The following is a 16,432-nucleotide window of genomic DNA, read 5'->3' on the forward strand; positions in this document are numbered from 1 at the left end:
CCACCTCCAGCACCTCCGACGCCGCCCCCGCCATATGGGGTGGTGACGACCTCACCGCAGATGGAAGACGTCACACCCGTCCAACCACTGTGGTACGATTGGCACGCGGAGACCGGGTGGACACGTCAGGCCGACTCAACCACGCCACCTCCAGCACCACCGACGCCGCCCTCAGCCGCTGAGAAAGCGACAGGCGCGGCCGTGCACACCGACACAGCCACAGGGAGATGCAGCCTGGCAGGCAGCCAGGTCGCCGATCACATGCAGCGTCACTGCGGATCCACCACGCCACCTCCAGCACCACCGACGCCGCCCCCAGCCGCTGAGAAAGCGACAGGCGCGGCCGTGCACACCGACACAGCCACAGGGAGATGCAGCCTGGCAGGCAGCCAGGTCGCCGATCACACGCAGCGTCACTGCGGATCCACCACGCCACCTCCAGCACCACCGACGCCGCCCTCAGCCGCTGAGAAAGCGACAGGCGCGGCCGTGCACACCGACACAGCCACAGGGAGATGCAGCCTGGCAGCCAGCCAGGTCGCCGATCACACGCAGCGTCACTGCGGATCCACCACGCCACCTCCAGCACCACCGACGCCGCCCTCAGCCGCTGAGAAAGCGACAGGCGCGGCCGTGCACACAGACACAGCCACAGGGAGATGCAGCCTGGCAGGCAGCCAGGTCGCCGATCACACGCAGCGTCACTGCGGATCCACCACGCCACCTCCAGCACCACCGACGCCGCCCTCAGCCGCTGAGAAAGCGACAGGCGCGGCCGTGCACGCAGACACAGCCACAGGGAGATGCAGCCTGGCAGGCAGCCAGGTCGCCGATCACACGCAGCGTCACTGCGGATCCACCACGCCACCGCCAGCACCACCGACGACGCCGCCTCCAGCCACTGGGAGAGTGACTGGCACGGCCGCACGTCTCAAAGCGGCCACATCGCGAGACAACCAGGTTGCCGACGACATACCACAATGCACTGGGGGCATGTCACCTCCGCCCGCCGCGCACGTCAAAGTGGGCGTGTCACCTTGGCCCACCGCGCACGTCAAAGTGGGCGTGTCACCTCCGCCCACCACGCACGTCACAGAGGGCGTGTCACTTCCGCCCACCACGCACGTCACAGAGGGCGTGTCACTTCCGCCCGCCGCGCACGTCAAAGTGGGCGTGTCACCTCCGCCCACCACGCACGTCACAGAGGGCGTGTCACTTCCGCCCGCCGCGCACGTCACAGAGGGCGGGTCACTTCCGCCCACCGCGCACGTCAAAGTGGGCGTGTCACTTCCGCCCGCCGCGCACGTCACAGAGGGCGTGTCACTTCCGCCCGCCGCGCACGTCAAAGTGGGCGTGTCACTTCCGCCCGCCGCGCACGTCACAGAGGGCGTGTCACTTCCGCCCGCTGCGCACGTCAAAGTGGGCGTGTCACTTCCGCCCGCCGCGCACGTCAAAGTGGGCGTGTCACTTCCGCCCGCCGCGCACGTCACAGTGGGCGTGTCACCTTCGCCCGCCGCGCACGTCACAGGGGGCGTGTCACTTCCGCCCGCCGCGCACGTCACAGGGGGCGTGTCACTTCCGCCCGCCGCGCACGTCACAGGGGGCGTGTCACTTCCGCCCGCCGCGCACGTCACAGTGGGCGTGTCACCTCCGCCCGCCGCGCACGTCACAGGGGGCGTGTCACCTCCGCCCGCCGCGCACGTCACAGGGGGCGTGTCACTTCCGCCCGCCGTGCACGTCAAAGTGGGCGTGTCTCCGCCCGCCGCGCACGTCACCGAGGGCGCGCTGCCGCCACGCACGCCACTGTGGGCGCGCCACCGGCGCATGCCATGCGCGCTGCTGAAAGCACCGCGCCGCCTCCGCACGTCATGCGCGCCGCTGAAGGTGCCGCGCCGTCGTCGCCTGCCACGTGCGCCGCCATGGGAGCGCCGCCGCCTGCCGCTGAAGGCGCCGCGACGCCGCCGCCTGCCACGTGCGCCGCCATGGGAGCGCCGCCGCCTGCCGCTGAAGGCACCGCGCCGCCGCCGCCTGCCACGAACGCCGCCATGGGAGCGCCGCCGCCTGCCACGTGCGCCGCCATGGGAGCGCCGCCGCCTGCCGCTGAAGGCGCCGCGCCGCCGCCGCCTGCCACGTGCGCCGCCATGGGAGCGCCGCCGCCTGCCGCTGAAGGCGCCGCGACGCCGCCGCCTGCCACGTGCGCTGCCATGGGAGCGCCGCCGCCTGCCGCTGAAGGCGCCGCGACGCCGCCGCCGCCCACCTCGGCCGCCGATGATGCTGACCCACAGGTACCCGACGCCGCCCCGGGTGTACCAGGTCAGTGTGCCGGCGTATCTTTAAGTGTGTGTGTGTGTGTAGTGAGGCGTTGATGCACATTGCGGTCTCAGAGAAGGGGGGGCATTTGACGCCGACCGCCAATGCTCCTCTATGTCGCATAGACCGCTATGCCTCATCAACGTCTCCTAGAAGCGTGTGCACCGAACGCGCCCGTGCGCGCAGCTAAGTGTAGTGCGTGCGTCGAGGCGATCGCCGTGCAACGAGTGCTGCGCCGGCGGAAGGATCCGGCCGGGTGTGGCATATCCTTCCGCCGCACTACAACAAATTGTTATAATTATGTTTTTCCACAGGATTTTATTAAACATTATTTTTCATTAATTAATAATTCAGTCTTTGCAAAACCATGTTTCACCGTGCGATTTGTCCCGAACCTGGCCGGTTCAGTTTCCCGCGAAATTCACACGTTTCCGCGGGAGGGCTGGCGGGGGAGGGGGGTCGCGCGGCGACACCTGCAGTGTCCTTCCGGGAGCTCGAGAGGCCGGCAGCCTGCGCGCAACGCGGAACCTTCAACCTTTGCATTCACCGACATGTAGTTTTTTCCATAGTGTAATTTCTTTTCAACCTTTTGTACAGTTCCGCGGTCGGCCTAAATTTACCATGAGGTACTTAACTTAATTCAATCAGTGCTCTGAGATGAGTGTTTTACGTCATACGTAAGTACTGTGGGGAGAGTATGTGTTTTTACGTCGGCGCTTCACGCCCAACCTAGCCTACAGGCTACTTAGTTTTGGCCCGCACGGGGCAGCCAGCAGGCGACACGTGCCATCCAACTTAATAACGATTCAGTCCCTGGGACACACCTAGACACCACGTAGAGTCGCCGGAGACACGGGCCTACGTGTTGCTAGCCCAGTTTATCAAGTGTAATGTGTTAGTGGAATAGTTGTTCGCCTAAGTGTAATTCGTCATGTCAGGGCTTATGTATCACCATCGTACGGCAGTGCGCCACCAAACTTAATAACGATTCAGTCCCTGGGACACACCTAGTCACCACGTAGAGTCGCCGGAGACACGGGCCTACGTGTTGCTAGCCCAGTTTATCCAGAGCTAGGTATTAGTGTAGTGTATTGTGCTTCAAAATATCGTGTGCCATGTCAGTGTCTTTTGTAACTTTCGCGTCACGTATACGAGTCTGCCCCTCACGCGCATAAGAATCGTGAGCCGCCACTGAGGAAGTGAGCTGCGCGTGTGACTAGTCGCGTCGGGCAAACCGTTACGGCCAGAACGGGCAGCACCATGTATTGGGCTGTGCTGTATTAAATTCACCAACTATCTGAAGAGGTTTTGTGTTATTATTCAGGCGTCCCGAGTGGCCTCAACAGCTCGGGGGGCCCTACTGCGTTGACCCCTACCTCTAGCCACAAGGCCGAACCCTCCCTGAGAACACGAACCGGACAAAAATCACGTCTATATAATCGGAGGTAGCGGGGACGGCGTCAAATTGGCGCCCGACTAGTGTGGCTTTCATTTTCTAAAAATTAACTTCAAAATTTTGTTTCAAATTTTTCAAATTTTTTCTCAAATTTTTCAAATTTTATACTTCAAATTAGTGTACCAGTAAGGGCTCGCGTAGGAAGTCGGGAATCGCGCGGAAACGGACGCGACGCGCAGACAGCCAAAGGAGCGGGCACCTGGCGATAGGCGCGCGTCAAGTTACACGCCAGATGCGCATCAAGTTACGCGCCAGGCGAGATAACGGCTGTGGGAGCGGAAGTCCGCGCGCCTCGCACACGGATCAGGTGGCGCAGCTGCGCAGCTGCTACGCGCCGAACATTAGCACGAACATGAGTCGTGACGAAGCGGCGAGCATGCATAGTGGAGCAACTTCACAAGTCACCACGAGTCACTAGAAACGAACGACTTCCAGGAGGCCTACGAGGCATGGGCAAGCGAGGGCTACCCATGCCCAGGGGACAACTGGGAGTACGAAGAACAGGACGAATGGAAGGAGGACGACACCACAGCAGACACCGAGGGGCCGGACGTAATCCGGACACCGCTACGACAGCACATAACGCAGCCCGCATCGCCGCTGCCACACGCGGCCAACCACCACGCCACGGTAACAGCCATGATGCCGCCCGCGTCACTGACAACCCAGACGTCCGTCCTCAACAGGACGCCGCCTCCGACGCCGCCTCCGACGCCGCCCCCGCCATATGGGGTGGTGACGACCTTACCGCAGATGGAAGACGTCACACCCGTCCAACCACTGTGGTACGATTGGCACGCGGAGACCGGGTGGACACGTCAGGCCGACTCAACCACGCCACCTCCAGCACCTCCGACGCCGCCCCTGCCATATGGGGTGGTGACGACCTCACCGCAGATGGAAGATGTCACACCCGTCCAACCACTGTGGTACGATTGGCACGCGGAGACCGGGTGGACACGTCAGGCCGACTCAACCACGCCACCTCCAGCACCACCGACGCCGCCCTCAGCCGCTGAGAAAGCGACAGGCGCGGCCGTGCACACCGACACAGCCACAGGGAGATGCAGCCTGGCAGGCAGCCAGGTCGCCGATCACACGCAGCGTCACTGCGGATCCACCACGCCACCTCCAGCACCACCGACGCCGCCCCCAGCCGCTGAGAAAGCGACAGGCGCGGCCGTGCACACCGACACAGCCACAGGGAGATGCAGCCTGGCAGGCAGCCAGGTCGCCGATCACACGCAGCGTCACTGCGGATCCACCACGCCACCTCCAGCACCACCGACGCCGCCCTCAGCCGCTGAGAAAGCGACAGGCGCGGCCGTGCACACCGACACAGCCACAGGGAGATGCAGCCTGGCAGGCAGCCAGGTCGCCGATCACACGCAGCGTCACTGCGGATCCACCACGCCACCTCCAGCACCACCGACGCCGCCCTCAGCCGCTGAGAAAGCGACAGGCGCGGCCGTGCACACAGACACAGCCACAGGGAGATGCAGCCTGGCAGGCAGCCAGGTCGCCGATCACACGCAGCGTCACTGCGGATCCACCACGCCACCTCCAGCACCACCGACGCCGCCCTCAGCCGCTGAGAAAGCGACAGGCGCGGCCGTGCACGCAGACACAGCCACAGGGAGATGCAGCCTGGCAGGCAGCCAGGTCGCCGATCACACGCAGCGTCACTGCGGATCCACCACGCCACCTCCAGCACCACCGACGACGCCGCCTCCAGCCACTGGGAGAGTGACTGGCACGGCCGCACGTCTCAAAGCGGCCACTTCGCGAGACAACCAGGTTGCCGACGACATACCACAATGCACTGGGGGCATGTCACCTCCGCCCGCCGCGCACGTCAAAGTGGGCGTGTCACCTCCGCCCACCGCGCACGTCAAAGTGGGCGTGTCACCTCCGCCCACCACGCACGTCACAGAGGGCGTGTCACTTCCGCCCACCACGCACGTCACAGAGGGCGTGTCACTTCCGCCCGCCGTGCACGTCAAAGTGGGCGTGTCACCTCCGCCCACCACGCACGTCACAGAGGGTGTGTCACTTCCGCCCGCCGCGCACGTCACAGAGGGCGGGTCACTTCCGCCCACCGCGCACGTCAAAGTGGGCGTGTCACTTCCGCCCGCCGCGCACGTCACAGAGGGCGTGTCACTTCCGCCCGCCGCGCACGTCAAAGTGGGCGTGTCACTTCCGCCCGCCGCGCACATCACAGAGGGCGTGTCACTTCCGCCCGCTGCGCACGTCAAAGTGGGCGTGTCACTTCCGCCCGCCGCGCACGTCAAAGTGGGCGTGTCACTTCCGCCCGCCGCGCACGTCACAGTGGGCGTGTCACCTCCGCCTGCCGCGCACGTCACAGTGGGCGTGTCACCTCCGCCCGCCGCGCACGTCACAGGGGGCGTGTCACTTCCGCCCGCCGCGCACGTCACAGGGGGCGTGTCACTTCCGCCCGCCGCGCACGTCACAGGGGGCGTGTCACTTCCGCCCGCCGCGCACGTCACAGTGGGCGTGTCACCTCCGCCCGCCGCGCACGTCACAGGGGGCGTGTCACCTCCGCCCGCCGCGCACGTCACAGGGGGCGTGTCACTTCCGCCCGCCGTGCACGTCAAAGTGGGCGTGTCTCCGCCCGCCGCGCACGTCACCGAGGGCGCGCTGCCGCCACGCACGCCACTGTGGGCGCGCCACCGGCGCATGCCATGCGCGCCGCTGAAAGCACCAAAACTGGCCGGCATCATCTTCCCGCGCTCCATCGTTTTCCCGCGGGTTTTCCTCCCCTCTCTGGCCGGGTTGCCAGGGAGAGTCGTCAGTAGCCTTCCAGCACTCAGAAGTGCTGGCAGCCCCGCGCACGGGGAGCATCCAACTTTCGCGCCAGATTCCACATGTAACGTCCATAGGTAATATTTCTGAATCTTCTTTCTACAGCTCCACGGTCGGCCCTAACCTGGCCGTACGATATATCGTATGGTCCTTAATTACAATGTGCGACTCGACTACGAGTCTTTCACATGTGCTACGTAAATGATAATGTTTTAGGCAGTCCGCCGAGGTGCCTGCGCTTCACGCCATTATAACTCCCTACGGAGAACTTGTACATTGCCCACGAGGGGCGGCATTGCGCCTAACGTGAAACTGAACTTCAGAACGCATCATCTCCTGGGACGTGCAATGGTTGCGGACGAGATACCACATCGGGCTCCGCCGCGCCAGTTCCCAGTTACTATCAGTGAATTTATTTGGCCCATTACCCCAGTCCTAAGGAGGGGTAAAATATATTTTTGTGATTCAGGACATATTCACAAAATTCACAAGGCTGTATGCTATTGTAAATCCCACTGCAAAAGCAGTCATGGGTAAATTAAAATTATTTACTGAAGAAATTGGTATGCCAAAGATGGTACTCTCAGATAAGAGTACACAGTTTACCAGTGAAGTGTGGCAGCAGGGCGTACGCAAGCTAGGGGCTATCCCTACTACCATTTCTGTACGCCACCCTCAAAGCAATCCCGTTGAGAGATTAATGAAAACTATTGGAGGCCTACTACGTATATTGTGTCACAAGTCACAGCAATCCTGGAGGGATAAACTACCTTATGTAGAGTGTGTAATAAATCATACGGTACACAGTTCAGTAGGAGTCACCCCACACGAAGCCATGAGTCTGGATAAGTCCGACGTGATCAACCCTATTTACTTTCCCCGACTAAGTCAAGATCAAGAGGAGAGAGATTTACCCACCGGTGAAGAAGTAGAAAATTTTATAAGCAAGAAGCTTACAGCTGAAGCTGCAGTCCGGAAGAGAAGGCACCCCACATCAAAATTATCAACCTTCAAAATTGGTGACCTAGTGCTCAAGAAAACTAATCCAGTGAGCAGAGCTTGGGAGAATGTTACCAAGAAATTGTTTTTGTTGTTTGATGGTCCATATGTTATAACTGGAACCATTCATGAAAATTGCTAAGCTTTAGCCGAGCCATCAACAGGCCAGTCAATAGGCCGCTACAACATTACACAGCTGAGGGAATATAAGAACCCTACCACTGCAAAATAAGTTTGGTCGATGCACAAGTTAATGTTTACCTCATTGTCATGTGAGCGAGTATGCTGGAGTAACAGCTGAGAGCAGTCTGTATGTGATGGCTATCACAAGAGCCATGTAATCCCCGTGTTTATGTGTTATGTTGTTATGTTTATTGTACGCCATGTCATGTCCACCAGTTTGGCCTCGGCTGGTATGATAGTACAAGCCCCAAGTGCGCCACCCATCCTACACAATCTATGGGGAGGAAAGTTAGTTCGCCACCCGCCCCTAGATGGCAGACAAAGGGGAATGTAAATTAAGGGAACTTTGTCTACCTGCCCAGCCTAATTCAGGACAAATATGTAAATACCCAGTGTTGTATCAAGAAGCCTTTAAATTGTACAAGTGAATGTAAATAGTATTGTAATTCGAATATGTATGCACAGGAAGGGTACAGATGTGCCCTCCCTGATGAATATGTACATACATTGTATATTTACTCTGGCTGAGCTAAGCCAGGCGGATAGCTCTTCCCAGTAATTTCTAGGTAGATGGAGTGCGCTGGTTTCCCTTCAAAGGCATAGAATTGTTCAGGGGAATTTTTGCAAGCTATTTGAAGCAAATCAGTGCACTTTCGGCTTTATACTAACTGATTTCCTTTCAGCAATTTTAGCGAGCTGCCGAGACTTGCTGCTGCATGTTTCTGAGTCGACCACCAGGGGTGCTCTTGTCGTAGATTTAGCTCTTAGCACCTAGATGCTCTTCTTGTGAGTGCTGTGTGCTACCGAATCGTAGCCTATAGGGGTGGTCGAGGGGGGGATCTGGAATGGATCCCCACCCGACGACGCCGAACCTGGGCGGAGGCGATCTCGGTCCGAGGCCTTCGGCCGAAGCCACCCTGTTGACCGACCGACCAACGCCGACGAAACCTTATGGACGACCAGCGAAAGCAACTGCATCTTCGCAACCATCGACGACGAAGCTGACCGCGCCTGGTGTGGCGGCCTCTTCCGCGTCGGGGGGGGGGGGGGCTCTGCCTTCGCCCTCGGCACCGGCGGGGGTCCGCCCCCAGAGCGCCAACATCAAGGTCAGCGACTCGAAACACCTCGCCGGCATCGACCTGTCCACTATTCCGACTGCTACCTCGTCTCCTACTCTGTCTGTCTACACCACTACCACCACCACTGCCTCTATCACCTCGCCCATCGTAACTGCCGCTCCCTCCTTACCCGTTCTCGTCGTTGACGCGCCTGTGGACCCCATGGACACCGCCGCTCCAGCTACTTCAGACGACGACTTTGGGTTCGTGAAGCCTCGGAAGACCACCAAGCGGCCTCTCCGCGACGTGCTCTCTTCGGATGACGCCGTCCCAGTGGAAAACCGCTACGGATCCTTATCCTCCTTGCCTGACTCTGACATCGACGACGCCGCATCATCTGCTCCTCCTCTCACCGCCAAGCCTCGTCGTACCCAGCACCCGAAGAGACATAAGACTGTTGCCGCGCCGCCCCAGCCTCAACCTTCTACATCTGTCTCCCCTCCGCAACCTCAGCCATCCACGTCTCAGCGGCCGGCCACCTCTGCTCCTCCTGCACCTAAGCCGCCTCGCATGCCACCCATTGGCATTCGCTCCTCGCCGACCGCTCAACCCTTCCTCCACATCAAACACTTGCAGTCCTTGCTCACCGGTCCACTCACCGCCACCTCCATTAACGACCGTACGTCTTTCTACACTGCTAATCCTCACGACCATCAGTTCCTCTACGACCACCTCAAGAGACATGGCTACCAGCCCTACACCCACCTGCGTCCCGACGAGCGCACCGACCGTGTTGTGGTCAAGCGCCTGCCCTCCTCCACCACCGCGGACGAGGTCAAGGAGGCTCTCCTGGACCTCGGCCTCCCGGTGGGCACCGTCTTGCCGCTCCGCACCTCCGCCGACTCAACAACCCGGCCCTTCCTCGTCTGCACCAACGGTCTAGGGGAGGCGACGCGGTTCCTCAAACTGAAGACGCTAGGCTGCTGGGTGGTGACCGTAGAGCGCTACCGGGGCTCTGGGAGGGTACCCCAGTGCTATCGGTGCCAGTCCACCGGACATCCATCGACACGCTGCGAGCGGGACCCCAGGTGTTTCAAATGCGCTGGGCACCACTGGTCGCGAGACTGCACCTCTACGACTAAAAAGTGTGTCAATTGCGACGGGCCGCACTTTGCTACCTCGACGGACTGCCGTGTCATACAGGCATACATCCGACGACACCCGCCGCGACCTGCTGACCCGACGATGACGACCGACGCTCCGCGCCCGTCTGCTCCGCTCCCTTCTGACGTTCGGACTTTCCCGGCCCTGCGGACTCCTGCTTGGCAGGGCCACGACCCGCCTTCCTCCTCTTCCCGGGCACCACCTCTTGCTCACCTCCCCACATCCTCTTCACAGAGGCCACCCGCCACGTCATCCACTTCCACTCGCCCCGCCGATGCCGACTCAGACGACACTTCGCTGACATCCATGTTGAGGGAACTCATCACGCTCATCCGCCACTACCTGCCACTCATCCGCCAGGTCCTGACAGCGCTTTCCCGTGCCCAGACCCCATCGGAGAAATTTGAGGTGCTCCTCCAAGCCCTCCTCAATTTCTTTGATGAATCACGCCCCACCCCTTAGTATCCTTATCTGGAACACCTTCTCCCTTCCTCCCAAACTTCACGATCTTCTCCACCTTCTCCGGGTGCATTCTCCCGATGTCGTGTTCCTCGCAGAAACCTGGCTCGACCCCCCCACACCCCTCCATATTCCGGGGTACGCCGTTCACCGCGCCGATCGTGATGGTCGGGGCGGAGGGGTGGCGTTACTCGTCCGCGCTACCTTGTCCCACCATCGTCGTCTCGTTCCGTCTTCCCCCGCGGCCGAGGCTGTCGCCGTGCGTTTGCACGGTTTTCCGTACTCCCTGACTTTGGTCTCCCTCTATCTCCCGCCCCAATTCCCCTTCCCTACCGACGACATTGTGGCCCTCGGGCGGCTCGACGCCCACGTCGTGCTGGCCGGGGACTACAATGCGACCCATCCTTTTTGGGGCTGCGCTGCCGCGAACCGGCGGGGCAGCTCCCTCCGTCAATTCCTCCGGCGTACTCACCTTTCTCTTCACGCACCACCCACACCGACCTTCTATCCGGCCCAGCGCCATCGCCGCCCCAGTGTCATCGACCTCGCTCTCTCATCACCCCTTCCCGTCATTTCTCACCTTCGCACCATCACCGCCGGTACTTCCGACCACTTGCCTGTCCTCGGCTCGCTCCACTTCTTTCCTCACACCAACCCTCACCTCCCCCGGTACGACTTCATCCACGCCGACTGGTATGGCTTCCAGGATTCACTCTCCGCTGCTCTGGACCTCACGCTTCCCTTCGCCACTCCTGCTCAACTCGACGACCGAGTCCTCTACTTTTCCGACGCCATCTCAACGGCCGCTTCTTCTCACATTCTGCTCGCGCCTCCGCGCCCTCTCATCGTCCCCTTCCCGCCGTATCTCCGTGACGCCGTGTCCTTGCGCAACCGCTTCCGTGGTCGCTGGCAGGCGAGCCGCTCCCCGCTGCATCGCCGAGTTTACCTGGTGCTCCGGGGGTGGTGCCGCCGGTTGATCGCGGGGTGGAGGGCCCGACTGGAGGCGCGGCGCCTCGGCTCCCTCACCGCTACCTCTGGCTCTCTGTGGTCTTACGTCCATCGCCTTCGTTCCGTCCCCACCTCCATCCCTCCCCTCACTCTTCCTGTCGGGGTGGCGGAGACGGCTTCGGAGCGGACCGAGGCGGTCGCCGCCTACCTCGCCACCACCTTCGCCTCCGCCCCCCACCCCACCTTGTCGTCGGAGTCCTCGGACGATGATGATGCTCCTTCCCCCTTGTCCCGTCACATCACTCTCCCCCTCCTCCCTGATGTCCTGCCCTTCCCGCTTGCCACGCCTTCTGAAGTCACCTCTCTGCTCTCCCATCTCAAGTTTCGTTCGGCCCCCGGCTCCGACTCCATTCCCGCCCCCGTTCTGCGCCATCTTCCCCGTAAAGCCACTGTTTTTCTCACTCGCATCATTAACGCCATGTTCATCCTCTGCCATTTTCCGTCTCCTTGGAAACTCGCCATCGTCTCGCCCATCCCCAAGCCCGGCAAGCCTTCATCCTTACCTTCCTCCTACCGTCCTATCTCTCTTCTCCCCATCCTCTCCAAGATCGCAGAGAGAGTCATCCACCGGCGCCTTCTTCTTCAAGTCAACACCCTTCACCTGCTCCCCCATCACCAGTTCGGTTTCCGCCCCCGTCATTCCACCACCCACGCCATTGCTCGTGTGGAACTCCTGGTGGTGCAGGGGTTCGCCAGGCGGCAACACACGGGCATGGTGCTCTTGGACCTGGCCCGTGCATTCGACTCCGTTCCGCATTCCCAACTCATCTCTCGCCTCTCCACCATCGGTCTTCCGCCGCACCTGGTCCGTCTCCTCTGCTCGTTCCTGGGGGGTCGCTCCTTCCGGGTTCGAGTAGAGGGGACGCTTTCCGCACCCCGGCCCATTCTCGCCGGCGTCCCCCAGGGCGCCATTCTCTCGCCTCTCCTGTTCGCCCTCCACATTTCCGACTTGCAGCCCCCGCCTGGGACCTACCTGGTGCAGTACGCCGACGATACCTGTCTCCTCGCCTCCTCCGTCTCCGAGCGGCTGCTCGGCGACCGCCTTGCCCGCGGACTCACCTCACTCAACGCCCAGTTCCTTGCGCACGGCATTAGCTTGAATCACTCCAAATCACGCTCTATCATTTTCTCCCGTCTTCATCCTCACCAGGACCGCCCCCCCCCGCATCTCCACCGTAGTCGTCCCTTGGTCGCCCACCCTCCGCTATCTCGGGGTCACCCTCGATCGTTCGTTCACTTTTCTTCCGCACCTGGAATCCGTCCGCACCAAGTCCCGCGCCATCTTGGCCCAGCTGGCCACCGTACTCAGGCCGTCCTCTGCCGTTCCGCTCCCAGTTCGCCTCACCGCATATCGCTCATATGTCATCTCACATTTCATCTACGCCTGCCCGGTCTGGGTTCACTCATCTCGTTCCAACCTTCGACCTGTCACGTGCTCATATTTTCTTGGTGCCCGCCTTCTCCTCGGCCTCCCTCGCGCCACGCTCCGCCAGACACTGTTGGACAGGACGGGACTTCCGCACCTCCACCACCTGCTCTGTCAGACGACCGACACTTTCCTCCGTCGTTGCCGACGTAGCGACAATCCGTACATTCGGCAGCTGGCGGAGCCGCCGCCCGACGCACCGCACCCACGACGTCCGCTTTTCAGTTACGATCACTTACTTAACGAAGGACAGCCGGACGACGTAGGCGCGGCCGGTGGACCAGACAGATGACCCTGGGGCCTCCACGCCGACTGGTAGCACTGTGGGAACCCCATCCTCCTCGGCGCCGCCATGATGATCTTCTCTCCGCTGTTCCGCGCCGGCCCATCAACGGCGCGGCACCATCCGAGCCCTGAGGACCCCCCAGCAGCCGTGAAGAACTCGCCCATCAATAAGTAGCTGAGCATCAAGGACGACCTCGTCGGGGAAGCTCTGCTTTGTTGTTGAATAAAGACTATTGTCACCTTGCAGGCCTTGTGCCCATGTACCAATCTTTTATTGTACCTTGTGCCCTTTTTTATTAAATGATGGATTTTTTGGTGGGTGACTCCCTTCAGTGGGAGTCCCCTTTGTAAAAAAAAAAAAAAAAAAAAAAAAAAACTTGAGCAGTATTATTTAGGCAGCCACCTCTCTGGAGGACCACTCCTCCTTCCTACCTCTCCCTGCCCTTGGGCAGCAACCCCTGCTTCGGGGACCACTCCTGCTTCCCCCCCCCTCCCATTGACCGATCACTCCCTACTCTTGGGCAGCGACCCCTGCTTGGGGACCACTTCCGGTCCCCCCCTCTGCCCGACCCTCCCCTGCCCTTGAGCAGCGACCCCTGTTCGTGGGCAAGGATAGCCAGGAGAGGCGTAATATAGCGGTCGAGTATATCATTGTGTAAGAGCGGAAGTGTAATTCCCGCTAGTGTCCTGTGACGAGGTGAAGTGACATACCACCCGCACTGGGATTTGAGTAGCCAGTGAAGCTATTATGGGTATAAATTATTTATAATGTATTTGAGTATTTTACGGCTGATGTATTCTTCGATTTGGGTACTGACCCACTGACACTAACACATATTGGGAAGCACTAGACTCGCCCTATTTACTGTGAAGAGTATGAAATTACCTAGCAAGAAGACATGAGCGTAACTGTGTTCGACAAGATACATGTGTGATGTTATTTAACCTAGCTGTGTACACATGTGTAAACACTGGCATGCAAAGCAGTTCTACAAGCACAAAACACTTTGCAACTACAAGCAAAATTATTCTAGGTTACCTTGTTATGGGTTATTCCAGTTGATATTTCGTTGCACTGTAACACTTTTTCTTGCAGAGATCAACACAATTTAAAATGAGAGAGATATTATTTTTGGTTGAATATGAGAAAACTAATAAAATTTGAAGGAGTTATCCTTTTTCTGATGTTTTAGGTTAGTATCACTTGGGGATACTGATTAGAAAAGTATGCATCCATTTCGCATACAAATCCAATCTATTAGTGGTGTTGAATTTAATTAGGTTTTATTCCTATATTTGTTGTTAAAGAAAAAGAAAGGGGTATGCTAATCTGCTATGAAATGATAACAAGAAAATTGCAGAAGACATCTATACTAATTTTTATTGTGAAAAGGACCCTATACAGAAAATTTATAAATTTTCACTATACGAAGCACTCGATTTTCGAAGTTTGTTTATTATGTATTTGTCAATGAAGAATCTTGATGTAGGCTTACCTGAAAACCACTGTGTAGAATCCTATGTCGCGAGATGACATGCTCTTGCAGTGAGTGTCCACAGGCCTCATGTAAACAAACTTCAAGCTAATGCATTCTCCCAGCAAAAGAGAAAAAAAATTCAAGAAAATATAATTATTTTTAAAATATTAATTCAACTCTGAGAAAAGAGAAAACTAAAAATTACTACTCAGCAGGAGCTGTTGCAAGCTATCCTGACATACATGTTTTGTTTACTGTTGATATGATAACATGTTGCTATCTGCACCGAGGCCAGGAGCCTCAGATGCTTTACAAAGCTCAATTCCTATAAGGAATTGATTCATGAGAGATGATCGTGAAATTCCAGTCCAGCGAGACCGCTGCGGGCTGATAAAACACGCTGAAGATGAGGGTGAAATGAAAGAGCACTGAACAGCTGATCGGCTCTGATAATCACAGTGTGAAATCGGAGGCCGCCAGTAAGATAAAAGAGTTCAAGTTAATCACTCGTCGAGATGTCTGAGAAAAGGATGAAAAAAAATAAAAAAGAAAAGAGACAAGAGAATTCGCCTGCTGCTGTAATAAAAGAGGCAGATAAAAACTAAACAAGGAAAGAAACACACCAGTGAAATGAAAATCGACAAGTATTTTCCCAAAACAGGGTCTATATTATTTGATTATGTGTAAAGGCGGGAAAGCCAGTAAATAAACAAGATGGCTGAACGGCCTAGTGAAGTACTACTGATCTGTGTTATTTCCTTTCCTAGCATAAGATAACAGTACATGGTGGCAGCGGTAGTTCTTCGGACCTAAAGACGAGTAAGGAACACGTCGTTGTAGCAACCAGAATCGTGGAGAACACTTAAAGAATGGAAAGAGAAGGGGGAGACCAGCAGGCTGGGCGAACGCCTAACCTCCATCCACCCCCAGCGTTGGATTTTGCAGTGCCTGCAGCGTGGGAAGCTTGGGAGAGAAGATTTTCTAGATACATGTCGGTGGCAGGCCATAGTCAAAAAAAGGATGACGAAAAAATTGATCTGTTGCTTTACATCATGGGTGACCGAGCAGAGGAAATATGGGCGCAGTTCCAACCTCAACCTACAACATATGATCAGGTGTTAAAGGCATTTGAAATGTATTTTAATCCCAGGAGAAACATTATCTTTGAGCGTTTTCAGTTCAATTCGAGGTCACAAATGCCAGGAGAGACAGTAGCAGATTTCATCACCGCATTACACAAGTTGGCAGACAATTGTAACTATGGCCAGTTGAAACCAGAATTAATAAGGGACAGAATAGTCGTGGGTATGGCGGATACCAAAACAAGTGAGCAGTTACAGCTGAGGCCATATTTAACACTGGAGCAAGCGATTCTAGCAGCAAAGCAAGCGGAACTGCAGAGTAGCCATTCTGCGGTGTTATACAAGGAACAGCAGAATCGTCGTGGGGAGGTTCACCGAGTTCAAGTGGACAATAGACATCACCAAGTGAACAATAGACATCAACAGCCCATTTCCTTTAAGCGTCAGTCAACAGCCAGGGGTGAGATCCGGCCCTCAGGTCAGTGCCAGTTTTGCGGTTTGAAAGACCACGAGCGTTCTAAGTGTCCAGCAAGAAATGTCAAGTGCTTTAAGTGTGATAAAGGCGGTCACTGGGCGGTGGTATGTAAAGCAAGCAAGCCAGGTGGCAGTTCTCAAGTGCGTCTGGTGTCCGAGACAGGCACAGTACCGGAAATGGAGAAAGAATGTTTCTTGGGTAGTTTAGCACTTGGGTCTGGGGGCAC

The sequence above is a fragment of the Bacillus rossius genome, chromosome 12 (genome assembly GCF_032445375.1).
Source record: "Bacillus rossius redtenbacheri isolate Brsri chromosome 12, Brsri_v3, whole genome shotgun sequence".
Taxonomy (NCBI): domain Eukaryota; kingdom Metazoa; phylum Arthropoda; class Insecta; order Phasmatodea; family Bacillidae; genus Bacillus; species Bacillus rossius.